Source organism: Sturnira hondurensis, unplaced genomic scaffold (assembly GCF_014824575.4).
Source record: "Sturnira hondurensis isolate 20B ecotype Veracruz unplaced genomic scaffold, ASM1482457v3 Scaffold0008640, whole genome shotgun sequence".
Classification (NCBI taxonomy): domain Eukaryota; kingdom Metazoa; phylum Chordata; class Mammalia; order Chiroptera; family Phyllostomidae; genus Sturnira; species Sturnira hondurensis.
Genome location: NW_028081271.1, coordinates 6,064,111 through 6,077,177, shown reverse-complemented (window position 1 = coordinate 6,077,177; position 13,067 = coordinate 6,064,111).

Below are 13,067 nucleotides of genomic sequence, written 5' to 3'. Positions count from 1 at the left end.
AGTTCCGGGAGATAATTCTGGAAGAATACCAGCAGACTGAGGGACAACCGGATACGCATCTCAAACACACAAATCTGTAAACCCAGGGGCTGAGGCTCGGAACCTGCACTGGGGCGGGGCGGGGGCCTCCCCATGAGCTCAGTCTCCTGCGTGGGCAGGAACGGTCACAGTCCAGCATGAAGCCAAGAGCATGAGAGACAAGTTTTTAAAAGATAAAAACAAAAGAAGCAGAGAACTACTAAGTATCTAAATACTTATACAACCCCAGAAATCAAAAATTGAATAAGATAAATGGTAATTTTTCACCTAGTACATTGGCAACCATGCAAAATGTCATCTCCATACTGCTTTTGTGAGAATGTAAATTGGCAGAATTTTTAAATGGCAATTTGACATTCAAAATAAAAACGTTAAAATATTATATATGCATTGATTCAGCAATGCCATTCCATCTATTTATTCTACATACTCACTCTATATAGTTATTTATATGCTTATTCTATACATGTTTATCCACAGAAATAATCATGAATATGTTCAAATATTGAGCTACACATAGGTATTGCCATATTACTTCTGACATCAAATAATTATTTTAAAACTAATCATCTAATACTAGGGGAACAATTAAGTAAATTGTGGTACTTTTTACTATGAAATACTGTGTATTCATTTAAAATTGCCCCATGGAAAAATATAAGCATATACATATTTATATGTTATGTACATATATATGTAAAAGTAACTGAATATCTAATCCTGTCTTCATATCGTCCATTGCAAAGACTGAAGCACTCATACTAAGAAACAATCACTCATCAAAGTAGAAACCACTGGGCCTTTCAGAATAAGCTCCCGTTCTGTGCTTCCTTCCTAAGATAGTTCCCAGCAAGTGAGGAGGAAAAGTTTAGCATCCTCTTGCTGGTGGGAAAGCTCTCGGATCTTGGGCAGGGTATCCTCTACTTCTCCTGCTCTCCAGGGCCAAGTCCCTGTTCCCTGGGTGTCTCCTGACCTTCGGGGCTGAAATCTGAGGATGGTCTAATTGGTGATCTGATCTCCCTCGGTTTGGGGACAGGAGCATCCCCTCCTGGCTGACTCAGCCTCATGTTATCTCCTTCAGGCTGAGGACTCCTGAACACCTACCAGCCCCACCTCAGCCTCTGCAGCAGGAGGGACGTTCTCACGGTGCCTCCGGGTGCACCCTGTCGATCCCTCTCTTCTCAGTTCTGCATCCCCATTTGATAAAGGACAGGGGCGGCCTGAGAAAGTGAAGCTCCAGACCCCCCTTGCTGCCTGGCCACCCACTTCCCCCAGCTTGTGTTGAGGTGGCTGAGGTCCATATTGCTCTAGAAGTTTCGCCTTAAAGCTTAGGCCTTCAGAGAGGAAATCAAGAGACACTCCATACCCTTCATTCTTTCTCTCCTCCATCTTTCTGCCGTCTCCAAGGACAGGATATGGCCTAGCTTTTCTTTTATGTTCGATACACCCTGTCCCCTTCTTCCTACTCTAGCTAAGTGTGCAGGGGTCTCTCCTCTGAGCAGAGCCCTCAGTGACTGGCCATTAACTGGATAAAGGGAAGTAGGAAGTCTTTCTCGAGAAGTAGTTTACAAGACAATAGCTTACAGCATTCTGGCTTTGAATCACAAAATACTAACATTGAATGTGACCTTGGTCTTTCTCTTAGCATTTCTCCTACAAAAGTCATGTTTACATAAATACCAAGGGCAGAAGAAACAAAGGGTTTTGACTCAATAAAAAGAAAAAATAAATGTTTAAAAACTTTATCTCCACTATAAAGTTAAGAAAAAGAGTCAGCCTCAGTCTATAAATAGACAAGACAGAAAGATTCCACGGGAGAGAGAGGAAGGCTTTGAACTGAGACTTGGAGATGCTGCAACTTCATGAGGGGAGTTAAGAGAAACCAGTTCAAAATATAAAGACTATTGGAGACCTAAGAATTAAAATGTTCTGTGTATTTTACATGTAATATGTGATGGTTTTCTACACATTCTAATTGCTTCAGAGAGAAATAATTATGGGACACAAAATCGTCTTGCTGTGGGCAAAACTCCTGTGGGAGACCAAGATAGACACCAAAACGCTAAGGTCCATAGTTCGTCTCTATCCTGTCTCGTTCCAGAGAGGATGTCAGGCAGGTGACAGGGGTTACTCTCACTCCACAGGAAAAATGAATAGTGAATGACAGAGGAGCTTCAAAAAAAGGGCCCTGACCAGTGTGGCTCAGTGGGCTGGGCGTGGTCCTGCAAGGCAAAGGGGTGGCCAGTTCGATTCCTGGTGTCTCTCTCACATTGATGTTTCTCTCCTTTTCATTCTCCCTCCCTTCCCCTCTCTCTAAAAGTAAATAAATAAGTTATTTTGTAAAATAAAACACTCTTCCAAAAAAAAGCATTTCAAGATATAAGTTTTCTAGTCAACACAGATAAAGTAGAATTAAGAAAAGAATGAAATGTTGGAAATGACACAGCTCTGCAAAGGAAACAAACCAAGGTACCGGAGAAATGATGACTTAATCAAAGAAAACACAGTGCCAGTGTTGGGGGGAAGTGACTGGGCAGCGTGAAACTCGAGCAAGATGACTCTGGAGTCTGTCAGAGAAGCAAGAGGGAAGCCAAAGAGCCAGAAGCGACCCTGGTCCCAGAGCTGGGGCGGGGGGGAATACAGCCGGAATTAGGACAGCAGCACAGAAACACAAATGAGAAGGTGACAAAAGTGAAATAAAATAAGCAAGACTCAGCTGCTGGCTTTAGGAAATAAAGGAAATGGTGGAGCCCAAGACGATGGTGAGGCTTCAGGCCACGTCAGCTGTAAGAATGATAATAACAGCATGAGCAATGGCCCGTTTTCAGCCCTGTTTTTAAAATGGGACGGTGGTCATGTATTTTCCTCATATAAGTTTTCTGTCATCACAATATAAATAGGCTAAAAAGAAAGAAAAAGGTTGAAATTCAAAAATAGGTACAAAGTATATTTAATGGCCTTAAGGAGGACAATGTATATCTTCTTAACAAGTATTCCAGTTGAGAAAATAACAGGTATCATTGTTCACATTCAAAGTATGAAAGAAACCAAAGGTAAAATTCTGACTTAACCAAAAGTCCTAGAATTCGCTTGTATCAACTCACACTGAATTCACACACCTTGTGGATGGCTCTGTTTTTGCATAGCTATCTAAGTACTTTTGGCTTCAAGTGGTAATTGAGTTGACTTCTGATTGCCAGTGGAGCTTTTTAATGAAATGTATTATTTTAGTAGAAATCAGGTAAAGCTAGATATAGGCTGTTTCCTAATGCGATATGTGATTAGAATGTTGGGAGTATCAATATTTGATTAACAATGACCAAAGATATCCATGTTTGAATAACAATTATCATACAGAGTGACCTTTACTCCCACTGCCACTCAGATGTGTGAAGGAAATCATAGTTTCCTTGTTTTCTTTAACCAATCCAGTACTTTCATGTAGTCTTGACTGAGACGTAATTCATACACGCTGTCCCTTTAAAAGGTACAGTTGAGTTGTGTTTAGTGTTTTCACATATCTGGACTCGTACCATCTCATTCCGGAGTACTTCTGTCACCCCAGAGAGCACCCTCATGCCGACTGGCAGTCACTCCTCACTCCCCCTTCCCTCCAGCCCAGGGGTGTCCAGACGTTCAGCATCTCCGGCATCACTGGAAGAAGGGTTGTCTTGGACTACCCATTAAATACATAAATACTAACAAAAATTAAAAAAACAAACTTCATGTTTTAAGTAAGTTTACGATTTTGTGTTGGGCCGCAGTCACAGCCGTCCTGGGCTGCTTGTGGCCTCAGGGCCACACATTGGACACCCCTGCCAGCCCCTGGCAACCTCTGATCTCCTGTCTCCATGGATTTGCTTATTTTACATATTTCATACAAATGGAACCACACACTATGTAACCACCAAAGTGCCCTATGAACCCCCACCCTGTTTGGTGGCAGTAAACGTTGACGTTAGCTCCAATTTAGCAGCTAATAACATCTCCAGTGTGTCCAGTTTAATACAATTCAGTTTTGGTGAAGACTCCTTAAGCTTAAATACGTTTAATAACAGACTGTTTCTCCCTTCCCTTCATCCTTTCTGAGTTGCTCTGGGAACAGGGGATACCGTATGAGTCCTCCGTGCCATGGTGGGAGGGTGGTGGCCTGCAACCCAGGACTCTGGATCAGTGCCCCTCACGACAACTGGCCCCAAATGGATGCTTGGCAGGCGCGTCCCCTCGCTGCTGACAGCTGAGCCTGACCCTGCATCCTTCCACCCAGGTCACTGCCCAGGGCAGCCTCCTCCTGCCAGCGCCTCTCAGCACCTCAGAGTCACTTGAGGGTGGCCTGGGCCTCTCGTCCCTACTGAGCACTTGTGCCTGTCACAGAGTCTGCCGTACAGTAGGCATTCAATCGCTCTTTTTATTGATTCTAGAGAAGGGGGGAGACAGAGAAACATTGTTGTTCCACCCATCCACGCATTCATTGGTTGCTTTTTGTATATACAATGACCAGGAAGTCAAACTCACAATCTTGGCGTATTGGGATGACACTCTAACCAACTGAGCTACCCAGCCAGAACCTCAACAATACATTTTGAGCAGGTGAATAAATCCTTCAAACTTCAGCTAAAAATGTCGTTTCCTCTGTAAGCCTTTCCTCCATAAACCCACCCTTTCCCACCACCGCTTGCTGTGTGCACCTATAACAAGTGAGTCTGGCTGCGGGGGGAGGCTCTGCGGACTGCATTGAACCTGATGTGCATGGGCCCCCTCTCAGCAGGTATAAACCCCGCCTCCCCCTCACCGCCCAGGTGAGGAACTTCCCAGGGCTTCCCCCGGACCATAAATACTATGCTCAACAAGTATTAAAGGTAATAGAAGGTGCTGTATTTCTAATTAGCTAGCTATCTTTTTTCAAATAATAATGGGCAAATTTTACTAAATAATCATATGGTACAAACTGGAATTAAATGAAAGGGGGAAGTCTCTATTCAGCCCCAAACCATTTTAAGTTGTCCCCTGTTTATGGAAATGCAGTTGGTCCCAGTATTCTTTTTCCCCTTAAGTCTATTTTTAAATAAGTGTGTAAAGTATCGTGTGATCATCTCAGTTAGTGAAAGAGAAACTTTACACTAGAAGTTCCTGGTAAATGCCGGCACTGCGGTGGGAATGCAGACCGGCCGACTCAGGACCAGTGCTCACAGCTGCCAGCTCTGCAGAAGGAACCCTGTTTGCAGACCACCACCCCCCCCCCCATCAGAATAAGGCAAGTGGGTAGCGGCCTTGCTGACTAGGAGTTACAATTTCACCCTGAAGGCGAGGGCAAGCCGGCTGGACCAGTCTGCTGTTGACACACCCACAGCTGCGCTCTCCATCCGGATGGAAACCCCTCCAGTAGGAACCCAGGCCTTTCTCCACTGAGGACTGGTGGCTCCCCAGCCACCGTGTACAGAGGACAGCTTCTGACCCCAGGCTACAGAAATGCAGGCACACCTGAGTTGCAAAGAGAAAATGGGGAATAGTGGCACTGAGCTGAGAAGTCCAGATTTTGTACAGTGTGCTGACCTGGGAGAAAAGTAATGTTAAATCATTTACTGTTCTAAGTTCCACGTACTTCTCCCAAAGTCAGTTTGGGGTTCTACGGACACGTTTTCTTGGAGGACGTTTCGGGAGAAGAGGAGAGGCGAGCAAGATACTCTTGCAACGAAGTGGGTGAAAAAGCTTCTTCAGGGCAGGGTCCCCAGAACCAGCAAGGAGATGCAGAACAAAAGTGAGGGCTTTAGAACCACCCACGGTCCTGAATCAGCCCTTGCCCACCACTCACCCGCGGGTGGTTCTCAAACGCCTGGAGTCAGACCACAGCACCACCACTTACCGTGGAGTGTGGACAAGTTATTTACGCCCCTGTTTCCTTGTAAAGGGGGCTAATAACAGTGCCTTCCTGCGCCCACAATTCTCAGTGCCTTCCTGCTGGGGCTGCTGTCACCGCCCCCACCATCGGCCACGGCCGCTCTGCCCTCTCCCTGTTTTCTGGGACTGAAGACCACAGACTCGTCCACTTCCACTTGGCCCCCTTTTCGAACGTCATTTCAGGGCCTTCCATTGCATCCCGGCTAACATTATTTCTGCACCCTAATTGTGAACTGAAGAACCCAAATACCCAGTTGTGTACTATTGTCAGGAAGAAACACGCCTTAATTTTTCTCTTTTCGTTGCGTAACACTTCCCTAACTCCAGCCCAATCCACACCACCCTGCCCTGGGGCAACAGAGCCAGAAGGAGTAAATGCCCCCAAACAGAGAGGCAGGAAAGGTGAGCATGGGTGACACATTCCTGGCTTCCCTTTGTTGGTTTGTGACCCTCCCACCTGGGACCCAAAGGTCAAAGAATTCTGTCCTGAAAACAGAAAGAAATCGTGCTGAGGTTTGACTCCTGTTCAGCAAAAGCATCTTTGAGAAAGAAAAGACTCATTTTATCACCCTATCGAGTTACACAATCCTGGCCCATCTCTGGAAATACTTTTGTCCTTAAAGGCACGAGGCAAACACCTTTTAACATCATTTCAAGCCCTCCGTGGAAGCCGAGTGCCAGGCCTCGCTCTCAAAGGCCTCATTGTGAGCGCTGGTGCCCGGGCTGCTCCCTGCTGGCTCCCTTCCACCCTCCGGAAAACACTGCCTCTGCTTGCCCTCCAGCTGTCACTATCTGTGAGGGGCCTGTAAACAGAGAGGATGCTTTCTTAGCAACCACGGGGAAAAGCAGAACGCAGCCTCCCCTCCTCCCCAGACTAGCCTGGAAGGAGGAAAGAAAGGAAAATAAACCTTGCTAAATTACTTGTGAAAGTCAGGAGGACAATCCAATACGGAAACTTTCCAAAGGCCAGCCTTTGGCTTGGGGCAAAGAACGAATCTCAAGAAGCTTTTGGGAGCCAGCGGCCGACAGATTAGGAGGCGACTAGAAATGATCTCAGTGCCGTTTGCAGACATGTTGTCACGCGGAAATCCGCAAGATAACCAAGAATATGAGTTACGTTATTCCATTTTCTTTCCTTGGAGAATGTGCTGGGCTTCATCGGGCTATTTTTAGTCTTCCATGTCATAGGCCCTGGGAAGCCGGCACAAAGAAGTTCAAGATTCCATGTTCATCCAGAACAGGTAACATTTCTGGAAACCAAAATGACAGGGAAAAAAAAAAGCAGCTGGAGACCAAAGCATTCAAGGGGGTCTGGGGAGGGAGGGCAGCGGTCCTCACAGATGCAGGACGTCTGATGGATGCTGCCTTTCCCTTACAAACTACAGAAAGTCGTCACATTTGTAAAGAAGGCAGGAACCTTGACCTTGAAAAAGGAATGTTGCAGGGGATGTGTGGGAGCACCCCCAAGCCACTGAAGCTTTCAGGAAGTTTAAAATGTTTCTGGAGTTAAATCAGTTCACTCTCGCCAGCCTGAGAACAGCCAGCTGGAAAACAGGGCTCATAGGCATGGGAGCAGCCGGCTGCTTAGTGTTGAAACCCATCTCGGGGTTTACTGGGGAAAAACTGTGGAGACCCCTCAAGAGGGAAGGCTAGAATTGGTACCACTTTGGGAGGACAGCTGGTTTGGAATCTTCAATGCGTGTAACTAAGATATGCTAAGCTTCAGGAACTGAGTGGCAAGAATTGAACTCTCCTGAGCCCTGATCCTTTCAGGGCAGTCTGGCTGCAAGCATCTGGGTGGCTAACAACCAAAACCGTGAAAGTGAGACACCCAGCAGAGATTTCTTAAATTCTTTCATTCGACTATGCCCTTGAAGATATATGAAGATTGTTCAGGACTAGACTCTCATGAATATTGTTGGGAAAGTGGAAAACGTGAAAACATTGTGAACGAAAGGCCTTTACTGATTGTCGGCTTTCATATCATCTCATTTTGATGCCCACAACAGCCCTGTGACGAGGGCATTCTCTCCCATGCATTACGGATGAGGAACCCGAGGCCCAGGAGAGCTGTGGTTGGTGGGTGGCAGAGCCCTGCGCCCAGCCTCCACCCTGCACACACTGTGGTGTAGGTAAGGCTGCACCGATGTGACGGGGGGGCGGGGGGGGGTCACTTGTATGAGGCTGGCACCCTCTTCCCCACCAAATATGCCCTTGCAGGAAGAGCAGACAGAGGTCATAGCATTTTCCACGTCAAAATGGGAAACTCTGTTGTATATTGTGTTTTTTCAAAGCTCTTTTAAAAGCTCCTTCTGTTTTCTCTTCCTCTCCCTCTTCCTTTTTCCTCTTTCTCTTTTTTCTTCTGTGTATTTGCCTCCCGTTGGAGCCCTGCGCACCCCTGTACCCCATCAGCACATCCAGGGCAGCGCGCATGGATTCGAGGCCTCCCAGGACACTCGCTCTCGGGCCACATGGCACTTCAGGTGCCCCCGTGCGGCTCCGTCCTCCCACTCAGTCAAGGCTTCCGTCCCTTTACCAGGCCCCAGCTGCTCTGCTGCTGATAACTCCACAGTACAGGCAGTCACGGGCAGCATCGAGGCCTACAAAGCCAAGCAGAGAAAATGAGTCACAGCCACAGCCAACTTCTCATGACCTTGGGTCTCTTAGAGTCCCTGTTAACACGGCCAAAGTGAAGGTGGAAAATGGAAACTAGAGGGCAAGCAGAGGTAAGCAGGTGTGGCGTGGCTCAATTTGGCTGCCTGGGCTTTGAAACCTGTAGGAGGTGCTACAGTGTCGGAACAGCAATGTGACTGTGTATGATTAGAGCTCTTGTGGGAATCACCATATTCCAAACTCCCACATACAATTTTTAATCCCTCTTCTTTTCTTCTCCATTTCTCCCAAACTGCCATTTGGAGATACAAGAAGTAAGGTGTTTCCTATGAGAATAGTAAAAGTTGGGCCTTTCACCAACCTCAGCTGCCATGGCTAAAGGGTCCCCTAGTGCCTTGAAGAATACGAATTTTCTTTCCTAAACATTCCATTTAACAGAAAAATAAAAGAGAAGGGAGAACTCGAAAAACTTCCTTAGTCACTAAAGAGAAAAAATTACCCAGGATTAGTTGCAATACCCATAACTGTGTACATGAGCAACCATTCATTTACATGAATTGATGCTTTATGAAAATGCGATGTGGACCGACAATACCAAAGGCTGGCTAGAACGTGGAGTGACTGGCACTCCCGCACACTGCTGGTGGGAAGGCAAAGTGGCATAACAGCTTAGAAAAACTACTGGGCAGCCTCTGAAAAAGTTAAATGCACACCTTCCATGAGATTCAGCCCGTCCACTTCCAGGCATTCATCCAGAACACAGGAGACACGTAAGTCCAAAACGCTGCACGTGAATGCTCGCAGCAGCATCATTCCGAATAACCAAACACCGAAAACAACCCAACACTCACCAGAAGGTATGGATAAACCAACCGTGGAATATCCATGTGGTAGACTCGGACTTACCATTTTTTAAAGGGGGGCAGAAGAAGGGAAGGGGTGGACAATTGATACAACGACAACGTAGGTAAATCATAAAATCAATACGCTGAATGTGAAAATCCAGACACAAGCGCGTCCATACGGCAGGATCACATTCACACAAAATTCTAGAAAACTGAAACCAAGTCCGCAGTGACTAAAAGCAGAGGAGCGGTTACCTGAGGATGGGGGGGTTGTTGCTGGACACCGCGCACTGCATAATAAATACCATGGGGCCCAACAGTGCTGAGGCAGAGAAACCTGATCCAGTCTGACTGACAGAGAGAGAAGACGCAAATTACTAAAGTCAGGAACGGAAGAGGAGACCTCACCACCAACCTTAGGGAAATGAAGAGGATGGTGAGATTAAAAAGGATTCAAGCTATAAACGGCCTCGCGCTAACAGATTAGACCACCTAGGTAAAATAAGATTCATGGAAAGACACAACTTAATAAAACTGACTGAATGAGAAAGAGGAAACATGAATAGACCCACAACAAGTAAAGCATTTCACTTAGTAATTGAAAATCTTCCTCCCAAGAAAAGTTTCACCTGGATGTTTTTGAGGAATTCTATAAAATATTTGAATGACGAATAACAGCAATCCTTCAAAACCCTTGCACAAAATATAAGAGAGAACACTTTCCAACTAATCTCATGAGGCTGGTATTACCCTAATATTAAAGCCAGGAAAAAAAAGATCATAGGAAAGAAAATTACAGACCAATATTCCTCCCGAATCTAGATGTGAAAATCCTCAACAAAATATTAGCAAAATTTATCCGCCAACATGTAAAACACGCAAGTGAAATTTCTCCCAGGAATACAAAGTTGTCTTAATGTGTAAAAGTCAATCGATGTAAAATAGTTTTAATAGAACAACATGAATAAAGGACCAAAACTGCACGGTCATTTCCATACCTGCACGAAAAAAAGAAAAGCATTTCATAAGATCTACCATCCATTCATGATAGCCTCAACAGCGAGAGATAGCAAAGAATTTCCTCAACTGGATAAGGGGATTCTATGTAAAACCTGTAGCTGGTAGTGAAAGGCTAAATGTTTTTCCCCTCTAAAATCAGGGGAAAGACCGTATATTGTATGATTGTATCTATGTAAAATATCTAGGAAAAGTAAATCTATAGAATCAGAAAAAGAGAGAGAGAGAGAGACGCTGACAGGCTACTACTATTGTGACATGTCAGCCTTGCTCGGCGTCATTGTCCTTCCTGAAGCTACCTGGCAACTTCCAGCCATGCTCCTCTGGCCTGGGGTGGTCAGGCTGCTGCAGCGCCTTGTCTCCAGGCCCAAGGAGCAGGCCATGGCAAGCAACCCATCGGGATGCAGAGGGCATGCGTGACTCCCACAAGACCCAGAAGGAGCTTTGGGACCCCAGGACAGAAACATTGAAGAGAATGCTGCTGAAGCCCAAGAACCTGAATTTTACCTCTCTGAGGAACAGGTCTGTGCCCAAGGCAACCCTGACTGCACGTTGTAGGGAGAACTGTCAGCTGAACATGAAGCTGTCACCCTGGAGAGGGGAGAAAGACAGAGTCTCGTCTCTCACAGCAGAGCTTTGGAGGAAGTCCCTCGCTCACCACACCACTGGGTGAGCAAGCCATACAAAGCACCCCCCCCCCATTGCTGCATTGTCAGCACAGGGAGGGAAATACATAGAATGAAGTGGGGAGGACCCTGAGAGCAGACACCCTGGGACTGCAGGTAGGCGGCACTGTTCTGAGAATGCTGGGCCCACTCGGTCGTCTTCACACAGGTCCACCACAAACCCCTTGCTTATCCTCACATAACGGAGGGCGCAGCAAGAGCTGGTGTCCTAGACACCACCCTGGACAGGACAGGGGTCCCCTTCCATCAGTGTCATCTATTTGCATTTTAGCCACCGACACGACTGGCTGCGGTCGTTCCCTGTGTACTGTGAGCAACCATGAATTTACAAAGGGGCCAAACAGAAAAGGGATTCGGAGCCTGACCCTTCTGTTTAAAGGCTAAAGGTTTCAAAATATACCCAATGAGCTAGCGTGATCCCGTGGGAACCCGAGAATAGGAAAGGACATGGACACATCACCATGGTGATGACGAAGGGGCTTCTGGGGGCGGGTCTCTACACAACAGCAGGGCCTGCGAGGAAGAGCCACTGATCCCCTGTTCCAGCCACTTCGCCACCGTGCTGGCGCTCAAAGGCAAAGGCCCCACGTGGTGATGCAAAGAGAACCATAAGGACGGAGACCCAGGAGTTTTGCTGTGCAATGTTCTTGGCTGAACCTGAGTACGGGGTTTGTCACCTCAGCCACAGCAAGAGGAAAGGCTAGTGACCAGGGTCACCCGAAGGTGCAGGCCCAGTGTTATCCGGCTGGAAATACATCCAGCTCAAACCGCCATCTACCCAGGAGTCCTGTGGGTCTACCCATCATGCAAATGCCACCAGCTCAGTGCCAGAACTACTGGGCATAAACAGAAGCAGGTTTCTCCCATCCCGGGATCAGGGCCGCCTCCAGGTTGGAAGGAAGAAGCTGGCAAAGGGCACATTGGGCGGATGGCTCCTACTGTGTTGAGAGTTAGTGTCGGAGGGAAAGAGATACAGACCCTTTGCAATAACAGTAACAACAACAACAACAACAAAAACTTGGAATGGATCCTTCCCCACGTTCTCCCAATGGCAGAGGCCTGGTGGCATCGCTACCCAGCTGACCCCACGGGGCAGAAAGGGCCACAGGAGACCTGGTCTGGGGAAAAGAGGCTCAGTCACTCCTGTGCTTGGCTAGGAGTGACTTCCCAGGGCATCCTGTCTGAGGGAAGTTTCACATATATCAATTAATTTTCAACATTGCATACTTGCAGTTTATGGCTTTGTCCTTGACATGGTTATAAGTACAGCCTGTGCTTAGCTTTCCAAGTAGAAAAAAAAAGAAGAATGTATGTACTTTCCAGCTGGGAAGAGAGTGTGTACTTTGCGCGCATTAGTCACATTTATCACATTTGCTGAGCTTTAAGCTTTCTGCTCGTGAACCACAGAGGTTTCAATGAAACAGAAAGGAAATTTGATTCCATCAATCAATACACTAAAGCACAACCAAAATTAGATGTCATAAGGTTACACCATTTCATTACTTGCAATCAATATTGCCTGTGCAGACCCCTTCTGAGAAAATACTTATATAAAGTTTTCATTTCCTACAAAGAAATTCATCTTCTGGTTTCCCCGCAAATTGAAAAATTACACAGTGAGTTAGTAAAAAAGAGAAAACTGCTGCAGCCTCATTAGCTAATTTTAAAGTGGAATTTATCACAGAAAAATATTCTTCCATCTCAATAGCCAGAAAATGAATTGATTTCAAAGCCTTCTACTTTTTTAAAGGAAAGATCTGACTTTAGAGTAACTATAGGTTTGGGCCATGTGTTCACTCTTTTACTCAAATCCATATTCAGTGCTAATATTTAAATCAGGAGTAATTAAATAATGTCCAAAGCACACTTTTTTCTTTGCCACTAGAAATACTCATTTCTCAGATCAGAGAAGAGAAAGCTTTTCTTATGTTTCCTCCTGACATGTGTTTTGATTCACTCGGGAAATCAT